Source organism: Macaca thibetana, chromosome 18 (assembly GCF_024542745.1).
Source record: "Macaca thibetana thibetana isolate TM-01 chromosome 18, ASM2454274v1, whole genome shotgun sequence".
Classification (NCBI taxonomy): domain Eukaryota; kingdom Metazoa; phylum Chordata; class Mammalia; order Primates; family Cercopithecidae; genus Macaca; species Macaca thibetana.
Window position 1 is genome coordinate 47,443,560 of NC_065595.1, and position 16,150 is coordinate 47,459,709.

At 33.9% G+C, this 16,150-nt stretch overlaps 1 protein-coding gene across 7 annotated transcripts in view; it reads left to right on the forward strand.

Annotated features, from left to right (window-relative positions):
- Nucleotides 1–16,150, forward strand: part of CCDC178 (coiled-coil domain containing 178) — a 515,084-nt gene that overhangs the window by 166,203 nt on the left and 332,731 nt on the right. The gene's annotated exons all lie outside the window — the stretch shown is intronic.

Consider the following 16,150-nt stretch of genomic DNA (forward strand, 5'->3'; position numbering starts at 1 on the left):
CACTCAATGGCTCTTGTAGCTTCCACAGGAGGGTGATACATGTTAACACCACTCACATTCCTTTGAACAAAGCAAGTCACATGGCCAAGTCTGATGTCAGTGGGATGACAAGTCTAATTCTCTCAAGAATAGACTGGGTGCGGTGGCTTACGCCTGTAATCCCAGCACTTTGGGAGGCCGAGGCGGGCGGATCACGAGGTCAGGAGATGAGACCATCCTGGCTAACATGTGAAACCCCGTCTCTACTAAAAATACAAAAAAACTAGCCAGACATGGTGGCAGGTGCCTATAGTCCCAGCTACTCGGGAGACTGAGGCAGGAGAATGGTGTGAACCCGGGAGGTGGAGTTTGCAGCAAGCCGAGATGGTGCCACTGCACTCCAGCCTGGGTGACAGAGCAAGGCTCTGTCTCAAAAGAAAAAAATAACAAATAACAAAAAATGAATAGATGTAGTGAATTATTGGGAACACAAGTACATCTGTCACAAGCAGTGGGAATGCAGCTCTATTTATTGGGAAGGACTTCTTTCCATGGTGTATTATCTTGCTTACCCAGAAAACACCTTGAGATGTTACTTAATTATTTAATCATTTAATTTACCCCCAATTTTTACCAGGAATTAAAAATTAAATGGATAATTTTTAATAGTGGATTACATGGTGCAGAACAGAGAATTAATAAACGGTAAAATAACGTGAAAGAGAGATTAAGAGATTTGCAGGCAAGAGTCAGGTCTACCATATATCTAAGTCATGTTCCTAAAGAAGAGAAGATTAAAACACAGGACAAAGAGATAATTACCAATTCATATGTCAAAATAGTTCTTATATTCTTGTTTCTAACTGGTAACTATATATATGTATTACATTTATGTATATGTGCAAATAATTTTGTCTATTTCAAGTATTTGCACATATAAACTGGCAAGTCTATATATATATGCGGCAAGTATATATTGCATTACAAATGTATGCAAGTGTAATTTTTCATTTCCTAAAGTTTTATTTGCTTTTCATCCAAATCTGCTAGGTCATTTTATGATTTTTTGTTTGACACAGATACTTAAAGCTTATCTTTTATCTCTTAAACTGTGTGAATAGTTATAATCTGCACCTGATAATTTGAATATCTGTAGTCTTTGTCATTTGCTTCTGCTTCTTATTCTTCTAGCTCATGCTTCAGTGCCTTTTTCACTTGTATTCTTGGCTATTTTTTTTTTAAACCATGTGTAGTTCACTTGCTTCTGAGCACTATTTGCAGAAAATCTTTGAGTCCTAGGATAAAGTTGAGTTAATCATTGCAAACTTATGTTTATGAGGAAGGTTCTATTTTTCAACTTGTGTCCTTGGATATGCTCTAAACTATGATTTTGTTTCCTACGCCATATTTAACAAAGCTCCATTTAACCAAAAGTTCCAATGCCTTAAGAGCAATGATGTCTTCTCTATTTAGCACTGTCTGTAACACATTTGTTGTAAGTAATTTGAAAAATACACAACGTACAAAAGGAGATTGAGACTCTAACATTGTTTCGATACATAGAAATATAGCTATTAATATATTACTGAATTTTTTCCTTCTTACTAAATAATTGTGAGTTTTGATCTTATTCCCAACATGACATAATAGTTTTTTTCATGATATTAAACAACTGTTAAATGCATCTTTTAAATAGCTGTATAATAGTTTATTCTATGGATGAACTATGATTTTTGTAATAATTGCTGTTATTTAGATTGCTCTCATTCTTAATCCTTGTTGTAAATATTATGGCAGTGGATTATTTTGTTTAGAAATCTCTATTAGCATATAATACTTTTAAAATTCCCACTTCGTCTCTAAAACTATTTTCCAGAAAGATGATCCTGTTCATGAGGCTATGCAGTACATGAGCCTGTCCTCTCACACACCTGTGCTAACTTCAGTGTTATGGTTGTAACAAATCTCTCCCAATATGATAAATGAAAACTATCTTCTTAATATTGTTTTGAACTCCATTTATTTGATTACTAGGGAGGTTGAATATTTGTACATCCTCTATTGAATTCTACTTTTTAAAAATAATTCTTGTGTGTTTCCAAGGAAGAAATGAGGAACTCAGAGTTCTAAGGGGCAAAGTGGCTTTCCTAAAGTCCCACAGCTGGAATTTAAAATCTGACTTTCTGTATTCAAGTTCAGAATATTAACCTCCTCTCATTTTTTGCAGTTTAATCTGACTTAAATTTAACTGACATTTAGTAAATGTTCAAATATGCTCGATAAATCAATCAAATAGTAACAATCACAAATAGTAGATCTAATGTTAAAATTGCTGTTATTAATATTTTGGGGCACAGATAAGATGGTGGTGGGTTCACAGAGTGACACTTTTGTGTGGCTGAAGCTTAGAGAAAGTGCATGATCTGACCCTGTGTGCTTGTGTCTGCCTAAGTGTGTGTGTGTGTGTGTGTGTTTACATGCAATACGTGTTTTTATGTGACAGGCCATCAAGAGAAAACATTGAGGCTAAGGAACTATCATGCCAGATAATGAATCATTTTAAGGCATTTGGACTCAGCTGAGGACTATAGATGTCCACTAAAGAAGCCCTATGATCAGACTTTCTTTTTAAATATGTCATTTTAGTGGTATTTGGATGAGTTAAGGTTTGAAAAACTAGTTTGATGATGGTACCAGACATTAAATGAAAAATGTGTAGGTGAAAAAAAGGAAGGTTGGAGGGTAAATGTCACTATGTTTCATTGGGATTGTGTATGGCACAATACAAGTGTAAGTATCTGGAAATCATTTTGATTTGTGAGTCTGAAATTGTGGAAAGATGGTCATAGAGATAGATGTTAGATGTAAAATGCAGAAGTACTTTAAATTGTCAGGCAAACATTTTCACGATTTTTCCTTCATCTGTTTCTTAAAAATTTGAATTTTTATAGATAGAATTTTATGGAAAAATTATAACACTTGGCCATATATCAGTATAATGTAAAATTTCCCCAATATCTGATAGGGCAGAATCAATAAATATAGTTAATGGCCTTTATAGACCCCCATCTACTAACCCATAGTTTGGTTTTTCACGAAATCTTGACTATCTGCTTAGAAAATATAAGAGAAAACCTCATTCATTAGAAAATTATACCCAAAATGCAACTAAGAATACATACATAGAAAGTAGGAAGTTTCTATGAAGAGAGTACCAAATGTGATTAAAATACATTTTAAAAATGAATAAATAGAGGGATATGTCAAAAATTTGAATATGACCCAATTATGAGAAAATGTCAAGTTCTAACCAAATAAATTAAAAGTCTTATTGCAATTGTAACTAAACTCCTAATGTAATTTTATTTTATAATTTAATAAAATAACTAATCAGGGTAATTAAAAAATGACTATTTATGGGGACAAATAGCTCTATGGTATATTTCAGTGTGAAAAAGATTATTTAACTGTTAAACTCTGTGGTATTGTTCAAGGTTGAGATAGCTAGAAAACTGAAATATCATTATATACCAACAGCAATCAATTAGAAATAAAATTTAAAAGATATCTCTTACAATATAATTTTGAAACATCAAATCCACGAAATGAATCTAGCAAGGAGGTGTCTGATAATACTACCCAGAAGGCTACATAATATTGTTGAAGCAAATTAAAGATGTAAATCAATAGAGGGGGGCATACCTTGGTCATAAATTGGAACACTCACTATTACAAAGATGTTCATGCAATTCTAAGAAAATTCTTATCAAATTTTGTGTTTATATGCATGTGTGTATACGTGTAAACTTAAAAGCTGATATTAAAATGTATATGGAAAATTAAAGGATAAATATTTAACAATGTTTTAGAACTAGGCTTCACAAATTATAATACCACTTTTCAAAATTAATAATAGAGTTCAATATGTAAAATGACTCTTTACTGGTGCTAGGGTAGAAAGATAGACCAGTGGAAATGAGTAGAAAGTCCAGAATCCAACCTACACGTATACATTCACTAGATTTGTGACAAGTGTACCACTGTAGTGCAGCAAAGAATAAACGGCCTAATTGCCTTATGAAAAGAAAGTCTTACCCCTACCTATCTAACAAACAATAGTCTATTTTTTTTGGAACATAGGTGTAAATGTGAAATTTTAAATAATACAAAATTCTAAGAAAACATAGAAAAATATCAGTAAATATGAGTCAGGTAAAGTTTTCTTAAACAGGAAAATAAATACCATCATAGAGAAAAAAACAGATGAATAAACATTCCATTAAGACAGACAAAAGGTAAACCACAGACTGATAAAATATATTTGTTATAGCTATATCTGAGAAGATAAATTGATAAACCAAAAAAATTGGTGAAGAAAAATTAGTAAATTATAAAATAATCTATATATAATGTAATGATAAATATAAAATAACAAAAATAATTAAAACTTACAGAAAAAGCAAATAATCGAATAAAAATCTGCAGAACGGAACAATCACTTCACAAAAGAGGATAAACAAATGTATACTAATCATGAAAGAGTAGAATGAATAGGTAAGATATAACATAGTTATGCAAAGTAATACTCTGCAGCAGTGAGAATAAACAGATTTCAGCTACACACAACAACATGAATGAATCTTAGAAACATAATATTATATAATCTTGTTCAGAAACAGGTAAAATGGTCATAGGAGTCAGGATTGCAGTTCCTATTAGGTGGTAGTGACTGAGAGAGCACACTCCTGAGATTCTGCTGGTCACGTGTAATATATATGTATGTGTTTTTTTTTTCTGAATGAGGGTGGTACTGGTGTATTCATATTAAAATGGATTGAGCTATACTCTGATTTGTACACTTCTGTATAAATGTTCTACTTCAATAAAATGTTACTTTTAAAACAAACATTAAATGACATAAATTGTTAATTCAGTCCAACTAAAAATGTGTTCAATCTCTTATTAATCATTTATTGAATTCATATTGTGAGCAGACATTATGGTAGGTTCTAAAGTTACTATATGTGGAAAGCTTCCTGCCTTCAATGAGCCCCCAGTAAAATACATAATTATTATAGAAATTATGTTTTTTCAGTAGCTGATAGGGTTTGGATCTATGTCCCCATCCAAATCTCATCTTGAATCCCCACGTGTTGGGAGAGGGACTGGTGGGAGGTGATTGAATCCTGGCAGGGCGGACTTACCCTTGCTGTTCTTGTGATGGTGAGTGAATTCTCAGGAGATCTGATTATTTGAAGCTCTCGCTCTCGCTCTCGCTCTCGCTCTCGCTCTCGCTGTCCTGCTCAACCACACTAAGATGTGCTTGCCTCCTCTTTGCCTTCCGCTATGATTGTAAGTTTCCTGAAGCCTTGCAGTCATGCTTCCTGTTAAGCCTGAAGAACTGCGAGTCCATTAAACCTCATTTCTTCATAAATTACCCAGTCTCAGGTAGTTCTTTATAGCAGTGAGAAAACGGACTAATACAGTAGCCTAATAAGTACAGTAAGAAATGAAAGAAAGGAGCTAGCAGGAGCTTCTGCGCTGCAGCTCATTTTAGCTATTAGTGACTATGATTGCCTTGGATTAAAAACCAAACAAGCAAAAAAACTTAGTTCCGTGGTTTCCTTTACCCTGCTTTCTGTGAAGATACTACATTTGTTAGTTTTTTTCTCTTCGAAGTAATATGGCCTTGTGATGTTTTTACATATAAAATTAGAAAGATAAAATGCACAACCTTTTTTTTTTTTTGAGACTTTTTTTTGAGAGTCTTGCTCTGTTGCCCAGGCTGGAGCGCAGTGGCGCGATCTCGGCTCACTACAAGCTCCGCCTCCCGGGTTCACGCCATTCTCCTGCCTCAGCCTCGCGAGTAGCTGGGACTACAGGCGCCCGCCACAACGCCCGGCTAATTTTTTTTTTTTTTTGGTATTTTTAGTAGAGACGGGGTTTCAATGTGTTAGCCAGGATAGTCTCAATCTCCTGACCTCGTGATCCGCCCGCCTCAGCCTCCCAAAGTGCTGGGATTACAGGCGTGAGCCACCTTGTCCGGCCAGCACAGCCTTTTTTTACGGTTACAAATCCACCACCTTGTAACTGCTTGCACCTAGGGCCTGTGTCATCGTTTCCCCCATTTTTGGATCCTCAAAGACTAACCTAGTGTCTGCAACATTGTTGTACATTATGTGCTATATAATATTTTCGGTAGAAAATATTCATTTGTATTATACTATGTGTAACTTGTTACATTATATGAAATACATAAAATATAGAGATTAATAATTTTTATCTTTTAGCACTTTATCTGAGAAATAACTTCATACATCTTTATTTTTACTTCATTTAAAATATTTTCAAACAGCAATTTAATAACTTTATGATTAATGAACTAATAAGTTTATACTTAGGACTAAACATATTTATATTTAAAGAAAACATAGACTTAAAAAGCAAGTGTGTGAGTGTGTTTGTGTGTCCTGAGCACCTGCTTTGTGTCTGACAGTTTGAGCTGCTCATGACAATGTTTAAATTTACATTGTTGTATAGGAAAATAATAAACATGTTAACTAATGAATATATAATTAAAAATGTAGTCATTGATACTTTTGTGAGAACAATAAAATTTAATAATGTGGTAGACAGTGACAGGCCAGGGCAGGGTTGAGGACTCTGCTTTAGCAAGGATATTCAGTGTCACCTCTCTGAGAAACTAACGTTGGCATTGAGACCTGAATGAAGACATGTCAGTCTTAAGCAGGTCTGAGGAAGAGAATTCCAAGTATAAGAGGAAGCTTTGAGACAGATAAAAATTCCTTGTGCTCTGAAAAGAGAATGGAGGCAGGCATTGCTAGAAAATTGTGTGACGGGGTAATTCACGGAGACATGTTGGTAAGGCAGACAGGACTCGTATACTAAAAGCTTGTAAGTGTGCTAATGATAGTGGCGTATGATTAAAGCATTTTCATAATCTTACATTTTAGAGAGATCACTTGAGCTGCTTAGTGATGGGTGGACTTTGGTGCATTTAAGAAGGAAGGCGTTTTTTGGTAATTCAAAAAAATTATAATAATGAAGACATATAGATAAATGCTTTTGCAGTATAAATGGTAGGGCATTCAGATATATTTTGGAAGGGATGCCAACTCGACCTTTTGGTAGGTGGGATTTAAGACGTGAAGGAAAAACTGGTCAGGCTATTGGCTGAAATAGCAAGAGCTTATTGAGGGTATGAAGAGGATTTGAGGAGAGAAGATATGTCTCCTTAGGCCATATTAAATTTCAGATTCTTATGAGCTCTTGAAATGGTAATGAGAAGTAACAATTAGATACCTTGGTTTATAGCCCAGTGATGAGGAGGATCCCAAAGACAAATTTGTAGTCATAAAATTAAACAATGGGACAGTCTGAGATGTCTAAAAAGGGAGTATAGGCAGAGAAGCAATGAGAATTTACATTTTGTGCAATATGGACAATGGAGAACATGAGAAGATTTTTGCTACAGAACATTTACAAATGGGGCATGCGCGGGGCAGGCATCTTTTAAATGAAGAGCTGGGCTTCCAGGCAAGTGAAGGAAATCCTCAGGGGTCAATGCACTGAAAGTGATTGAACAACTGCAGGCTGAATTCCCAGCTGATATTTGGCTGCCCTGAAAATATGGATGGAAGAATAGCCTTGTTGAACTTGGTAAACAAGGGAATTAAATTTTAGTGGCTTCAAATGATAGGTCATGGGCGATGGATCTGTGCAAGTGAAGGAGTTGGATAAAGTAAGGGCACTTAAATGAATAGAAAAATATCTCCCCATGAGCAAAGGCCGAGGCAAGAAAGTGTCTGTCTACATCTGGGAGCTGGGTGAAAGAAAAGCAAGTGAGAACATTCCCAGTCTGGCCTCTTTTCACAATGGCTTGATTTAATCTACACCATCCATGTGTTTTTAGAAGGCCCTAACCGAGGAATAATCATAGAAAAGTTATCCTGCTCTCCTCAAATAGTCTCTGGAGCAATAAACCCTAGACTGAGGCCATACAAGATTCTCACTGAAAAAGTAAGGCTTTTAAAAGTGAACTTACAGAATTATAAAGCACATAAGGAAAATTCAAACATGAATTGGAGTTATCAGAAATAATGAGAAGATTCTGATTTTATCAGCAAAAATTTCAAATAAAGAATTAAATAGAACTCAGATAGTACAATTATGAGATTTATTCTAAGTTTTAAATGGTTAATGGGAACAAAATAAACTAATAGAACACTATCCAAAAAGTGCAGGCAGTTGAAACAGAATCCACCACAACTTTTAAAAATTAAAACTGGATTCATTTCTACTGAAGATTCTACTAATTAAATAGTAGAAAGAGCTGGGGGAAATTCATCAGTGTACCTAAAAATAGAACCCAGAATATGGCACAGAGAGAAAACAAGAGAAAATCTGGAAGAAATATTCAAGTTATGGAAAATAGAATGAGAAATAAAGGAAAGAATGGGGAAAGCAGTATTCAAAAAGATAATGGCAGGTGATCTATAAATTTTAGAACATAGATTTTCAGCTTCAAACAGCACCATAAATCCCACACAACATAAACTCAGAAATAAAACTTTGATTTATTTAAATCATAGTTTACTCAAATTGGAAGGAGAAATTAAAGGTGTGGCATGCTTTTTGTCAAACAAATGTATTCTATAGGGACAGCATCTGCAAATAGCTTTCCTTCCCCTTTAGATTCCAAGGGGTAAATAATACTTTTTGTTCAAGGCCAAGCTGTCCATCTGTGCTGTTGGTCTCAACTTCTTCTGTCCTCTTCAAGACATAGTTTTACTCGTATCACTTCCATTTTTGACATCTTTATTCACTATCTTTTTTCCTTCCTTATCTTTTTAGCCTGTAGACATCATTAATCCTCCTCCAATATAAAATGAAAGTTTTGATTTCATCCTATTTGTACTTTCAGCAAATCACTCAATAGTTCCCTTTTATTCTTATTAAAAATTACACATAGTTAGCAATATTTGCTAGATTATTAGTAATATTTCCTTCACTATTAATCATTGTTTTGACATAAAGCAGTCTGGCTTCTTAAATCCCATGCTACCAAAATTAATCTTACTTAAGTGCCAAAAAAGACCTTTCTTCCTGAATCCATAAGGTCATTTTTCAGTCCTGTGGTAGGCCATTTTTTTTCTCTCTTTCTTTCTACATGTTACCCAAGCATTTGTGTCTATGCCCTCTTTGATGCTATCCCTTTTTGAGATTCAGGATGCCATTCTCTTGCTTCTTCCAGTTCTTCCTTTAACTCTGTGAAATGTTCTTTTCAGTAATCCTAGAGCAGCTGATATATCTCTGCTGTCCCTGATTAGTTTAGGGTACTAATCTCAGCCCATTTATACCCTTGCTCCATCTCCTGTCCCAGAAATTTCACCTGGTCCCCTTATTTTAACAAGTACTATAACATTTTTTGACTCTTTAATCTCAACATTCTCTAGCTCTACCGACAGTATCCTTTTAAGTATCTGCTCTCTCCCCTAACTTACATCCTGCACTGTTATCCACCAAGTTACCTGTTTTGGGCATGGTTCTATATCCCTCTCTCCTAGCTCACTGCCAGCATCTTACTAACTTCTTTAAATATCTCTCCTATGGGTACTTTTCTTTCTCTCTATTTCAATTACCAATAAAATAAACCAGGCCCCTATTGTCTCATGATGGGAACACTATTTTCTTTCAGCAGCTTAAAAACATTTCATAGGTTCCCTACCAGCTATTAGATAAGTCCATGCTTCCAGAATGATAGATTGGACACTGTAAGCTGTCACCTGCCCAACTTCAGACTCATCTCTTATTATTCCTTCCATGATCTTAGTCTGTTTTATGGTACTATAACAGAATACCTGAAGCTGGGTAATTTATAAAGAAAAGAGGTTTATTCAGTCCATGGTTCTGCAGGCTTGGAAGTTTAAGAGAATGATGCCATCCTGGCTAGGGCTTTCGTGCTGCGTCAGAACATGCTGGAGAAGGTCAAAGGGGAAGCAAACAGGTACAAAGACACAAAACTTGAGAGGCATCCTGGTTTTATAACAACCCACTGTCATGGGAACTAATTAATTCCCATATAAACTAATCCGATCTCACCAAAGCAAGAGCTCACTATAATGAGAGCAGCACCAAACCATTCATGAGCGATTTGCCACCATGATTGAAACTCTTCCTGCTGGGCCCCACCCCGTAACACTGTCACATTGGGGATCAAATGTCAACGTGGGTTTTAACGGTGACAAACTATTTCTACACCCTAACCATCCTTATGTTCTAGCCTATTAAAATGCTTATGCATCTGAACTCATATTGTTTCAGCTTCAGTTTGGTCTCCAATATTCTTCTGATAGGTATTTACTTTTTCTTCCTCCTCATTCCACCTACTCCTCCTCTTCCTTCTCTTCCTCTTCTTCTTCAGCATGTTTTTAAAACTGATTAATTGCCCCTTCATACAATAGCTCAGACATTAACTATTCCCAGAAGCTCGTCCTCTTGGTAACTCATCTTCCCCTGTCTACAAACCAAAAGAGTGTTAAGTGCCTCTTCCATTACTGTACTTATTATTGCACTGGAATCTGTTTTTTGTTTCCTTTTTCCTTCATGAGAGGAAACTTGTTTCCATTTATCTTCATGTATCAGTCACCTAGCACAGCTGTTGACATATAATCAATGCTCAATAAGTATCCATTTAACTAACTTTCCTTGATTCCATACTTCCCTTTTAGCACTTTTCACACTATGTACAGTTACTGCCAGTTTGCTTATTTGTTGCTTCCTGTCTGGCCTGAGCTGCTTACTTGCGTTCATTGTGTGTATCTGTGTGTGTGTGTGTGTGTGTTTCTCAATAGGTGTTGAACAAATGACATAATGAATGAATGATAGCTAAATATAAAAGTTTATTCTTAGTTCTTCCTTTGCTTCAGTATCTCTGTCCTCCTATTCTCTGTGCTATATATTCGGATGTCAGATCCACTTGTGTCTTTTTCTGTTCCAAAGCAAGACTAATGATTATTTTTCTTATGTTTTTTCCCTCTCCTCACTGAAGCAGAGAACACTATAAAGAATCATGCAGTCTTTATATACTATTTTAATTAACAAAAAACTGTTTATTGAATCATTTGTGTTATTCAGTGCAGGTAAGCAGTATGTATATATTACCCTCAATTTATTTAATCTAGATTACAACTTTGATGATAGGTATTATTAAATTAATCTTACAGATGATAAGGAAATTGAGTATGAAACCTTCCTCCCCGATTACATAAGAAGCAATCAGGATTTGAATACAGGTCTACTTAACCCCAAAATTTATGTTCTTTCCACTTAGCAACACAGCCTCTTCTATTCTGTTAGTTAAGTCTTGATTCGTATTTCTGACATGTTACAGAAGATTTTGGACACAAAACCTACTTCAAAAAAACACAAAAGCTTATGGTTTAACTTAATTCTCCATCTCTACATTTGACTATATCCATTGTTTATCTCAGAAAACTCTGTGTGTCTTACTCTCTCCTTTATTTATTATCTTTTTTAACTCTACCATTTATCTGAATCACCTTCCCCTTAGTGCCAGTTTCTCTTTTTCCACAAGTCCAAACATAATTTAATGGTTAAAAAGCAAATCACCGATTTCGTAAGTCTAGTGAATATCCCCATGAAACATCCTCAAATTGGAACTGTTATATACACTAAAATTCCACTAGAAAACTATCTCAACATATGATGTCATTCCAAGACTGTTACACTATTTAAATAAATTACATAATTACTGCAATATATGATATACTGTTCATATATAGTTTACCTTCACAATGCCAACATTAAAACACAGATACCATATTTGTTAAGAGACTTTGTTCAGTTATCCTATACATACAAATATTTGCTAGACCTTTTTGTAACAACGATGATGATATGATTATTTACCTTGCAGAAGCAGTTTATAATTTGATAATTTTGTCTTTCAAACAAATGAGCATCCATTAGAAATAGACCCTTTACATTTGGGACATTCGACTTGAGCAAACAATTTTACGGTGATTACTTATTCACATGATAGGCAGGCTTCAAAAACCTAAGTCAAGGAAAATGAGCTTGTTAAAAATGATTTGAAATTGATTAACTTAGATTTAGTTTGCTTGAAATTAACTATGTGGTATGAATTTCTATATAGTCATTTTCTTACATTCAAGCTCTGTAAAATATTCTAAATGTCTATTTCTAGTGTTCAACTGTATCTCAAGCAAGACAATACCATTGTAATTGCAGTGAGCCAAAGATGGGGTTGGGAATTGAGGGAAATGAGCAAAAAAGCTATTGAACAATGTAGAGATATATTGGCATATTTTATGAAGTTTGTTTTTTAAGAAGTAACAGTGTGGTGATTTATTTGTAGAGACAGCAATTTGAATATTACTGAAGTTGTTAAATAGCCTGGAATACCTAGAATGAATCCACAGGGTACTGTGTTTTTCATACCCATTTAGCTATGTCTTACCAGCCTATTAATTTGAGTTGCTTCACAGAATTGTCAAATACTTCTTTTTCCAGCATTGTGCAACAAACTTTTGAATCAATGTTTCAAATGATTTTACTTTTGTTTTTTTTTAAATTTTTTTCAGACATTAAAAGAGAAAAGTATACAAATCATGCATTAAAATGATATATATATCATCTAAAATTAACTACTCACCCACATGTTAGCCCATTTTAAACTTTTTTTCCAAGAGTTAAATACTAAAAATAAATTATACTTTCTATTCCTACTTTCTCCCTCTGCAGAGGCATTGAAATATGAATTTGGGTGATACAGTCCATGAAAGAACCTAGACTTTCAATCCATTTGCTTTCTCATTTTCAACAGTCTTTTCTCCCATCCTACACCAACCACCTTCTCTTATAGTTTTACTCAGTTTTTGTCATTTCCAAAAATTGAGTTACTTCATGTTCTCAATTTTAAGCATCCACTCACAGATAACCAACACCTCTTTTTCTAGCTTACTCTCCTAGCACCCCCACTCCAACAAATATTTGACCCTGTGATGACCAATCTGTCATCCTTACTACATTTATTTATCCTGCTTTATTGTCCTTCTTTCCAAACCTAGTTACTTTGGATCAAAATAAGCACATATTTAAATAACATTCAAGACTGTGTTTTTATGACTTGAAAAGCCCTATCCCTAACTAAACCAGCAGTTTTCTTCATTGAACTTTTCCTAGCAGCTGAATGTGGCTAAAATAAAGCACAAGTGTGCTAAGTATTCTCACGGGGTGGATTCTGGTTTGGTGGGCCCTAGAAGTTACAGTATATGGGGGCAGTAGATAAAAGAAAACAGCGTTATGAATACAAAATGCCCAGTCACTTGAATACCACTTGACATAGGAGACCTTATATTAGAAAGAGAGAATGATCTTCGTCAACTTTGATTAAAACACCTTGTTTCTACAAACTTTATAAAACCATATCACCATGTGAAAACACTGCTAGGGAGACACTCAAAGGACTTTGTAAGGGGCTGGGGCCAATTAGAGGCTCTCATGTTTAAGCTTCATTAGCAGCACAATAAATTTACTTCTGAATAGAACTTAAATTCTGTGACCATAAATCTCAAGTGATGTTCAGCACGACCAAGAAATTTCTAAACAATTCCACTTTTCTCATGACCATTTTATATCTTCTCCCTCTCTTCAATCCTAATACCCATATTACCCTCATTTTAAACTAATCATCCTCTTCATAGGGAGTATAGATATAATGAATGAGAATTATCTCAATCTCTTACCAGCTTACTGGTGCACAATACGAGTATCTCCTTTTTCCCATGAGTCATTATTCATCGTTAGCAGCACATGAGCTTTGCATAATATTGTTCATTATATAAAGTATGAAAACACAAAATAAACTGTATTTATTTAGTCCTGTAACTCATCTCTTTCTATATTTTTGTAGCAAAACTTTAAAAAATAAACACATCTATTTCTGTGAACTCACAGTTAATTCTCTATTGAATCCACTCCACCAGGCTTTTCTCAGGGTCATATTCTGAATCCAATGTCAATTTTTCTCCTTAATTTGAAGGGTTTTTTTTGTTTGTTTGTTTTCTTATTTAGTTTTGCTTGGTAGGACATCTGATGACATTTTGAATATAATTTCTTTGTAAATAATTTGTCTTTTCTCTCTGGGAACTTCAGAATTTTCTCTTCTTATTTAAGAGTTCTGAAATTTCACAATTTTGTTTGTAGCTATGTGTGTGTGTAATTTTTTCAGCTTAGCACTAAGTAAGACTTTTCAATTTGATGATCCTTGTTGGGTTTTGGTACTGAAATTTTTCAGGTATAGTTTTGCTATATACACCTGCTACCTATCTATCCTATTTCCTGTCCTGTGATGTACTGATAGGAGTCTGATAGTTGATTTGTGAATTGCTTCTTATAATTCTGCATTTTTATTACATATTTTGAGAATATATAGTGAGAGGCATTGAAGTAAATAAATATTTCATTTCTTGTTGAATTGTTTTCTTTTATTATCTACTTTTACCTTGTTTCTTATTCATGATTTTCTTATTAAATTACATTTTATGATATTACTGTTGCTGCACTAATGTTTATTTTCAGATTTTTGAGTGGTTTAGTCCCCAGTCTTTATTTTTTAGGCAGCAGTGAATCTTATTTTTTAAACATAATCTGATGATATTAGTAGGTGTACTTTAGACATGTGTATTATGATAAGCCTAATTAGTGACGCTAGTTTTAAAACATGTTTAGCTAATTATAGACATTTTAAATAAATCTGGAATTATTTAGTTTTTCTATTCTCCTCCTGAGCATTACACATATTTTTGCAAAAAATAAATTACTATTGAACATCTTTACACTTGTCCTATTTTTAAAATCGTTATCTGGTGCCTTTGTTTCACTTTTAAATAATAATTTTTCACAATCAATACATATATTTGCTGACATTTCTCATTCATTTTTGTCTTTATATCTTCTTGTTTATCCTTTTCGTTCACTTTCCAGTGGCTAAAATGATTCTTTAATAGTTATTTGAATAAAGGCTTTCTGGTAAATTTTCTTAAGCTACGCCAATTTAGCTCATCAATCTTGAATAATAATTTGGCAATGTATGGAACTATAGCTTCACATTTATTTTTGCTTATATTTGAAGATAATAATTTTCTTTTGGCATTTATTACATCACTCTGTATGTCCTTAATAAGTATCTTTAATATTCTACTGTTTCATCACAATATCTTTAGCTATAGATTTTTTATTTTTATAATGTTTAGTAGTCACAACTAATTTTGTCATCTGGTCTGTGGTCCTATTTTTTTCTCAAGTCTAGAAATTTCTCTCATTTTTAAACTAATCTTCTTCATAGGGAGTATAGAAAATTTCTGTAGTCTTTACATAACATATCTTATTATCGTTCCTTTTGTAAATCAAGGGGAATGTCGCTTAACACATGCTCAAACACACCACACATTCATCCCGCTCCACTTAATGCATGGACTGTTTTTTCCACAAAACAAATACATGTATAAACATGCACACATAAATACACATACATACACAAAGATTAACACACATATACACATATGTACAAGTAAACACAAAAAGTATATATACACAAACACAAATATGCATGTGTACACAAACGTAAGTACACATAGACTCAAAAGTATACACATACTATGTACAGACACAAACATGCCACACCTATATATTGTGTGTGGTTGCACGCACACATACACACCCCCTCCACATTTTTTGTGCTGCTTTTTGAGTGAATACCTTAGTACTTCATTCCTACCTATTAATCCAAAACTCTCTTTGAGTCTTCTCAGTTTGGAGCTTTTTGGTTCTATTTCAAAACTATTTTAATTATTTCTGTCCATATTTCTTTTCATTATTCCTTATAATTTATTGTCTTCCCCATCTATCTATTTTTGTCTAATTTCTGCTGTGTGTCAAAATTTCTTTTCCTTTTACAAAATTAGAGATTCCTTTACTTAGATATTTGAGCATTTTAAATATACTTATTTTAAGTTCTTTGTCAGAATGTTTCATAAAATCAGTATCACCTAAAGTGGTTTGGGTTCACACTCTGATTGCTAGGTCTTTGGAAACAAGATATTTC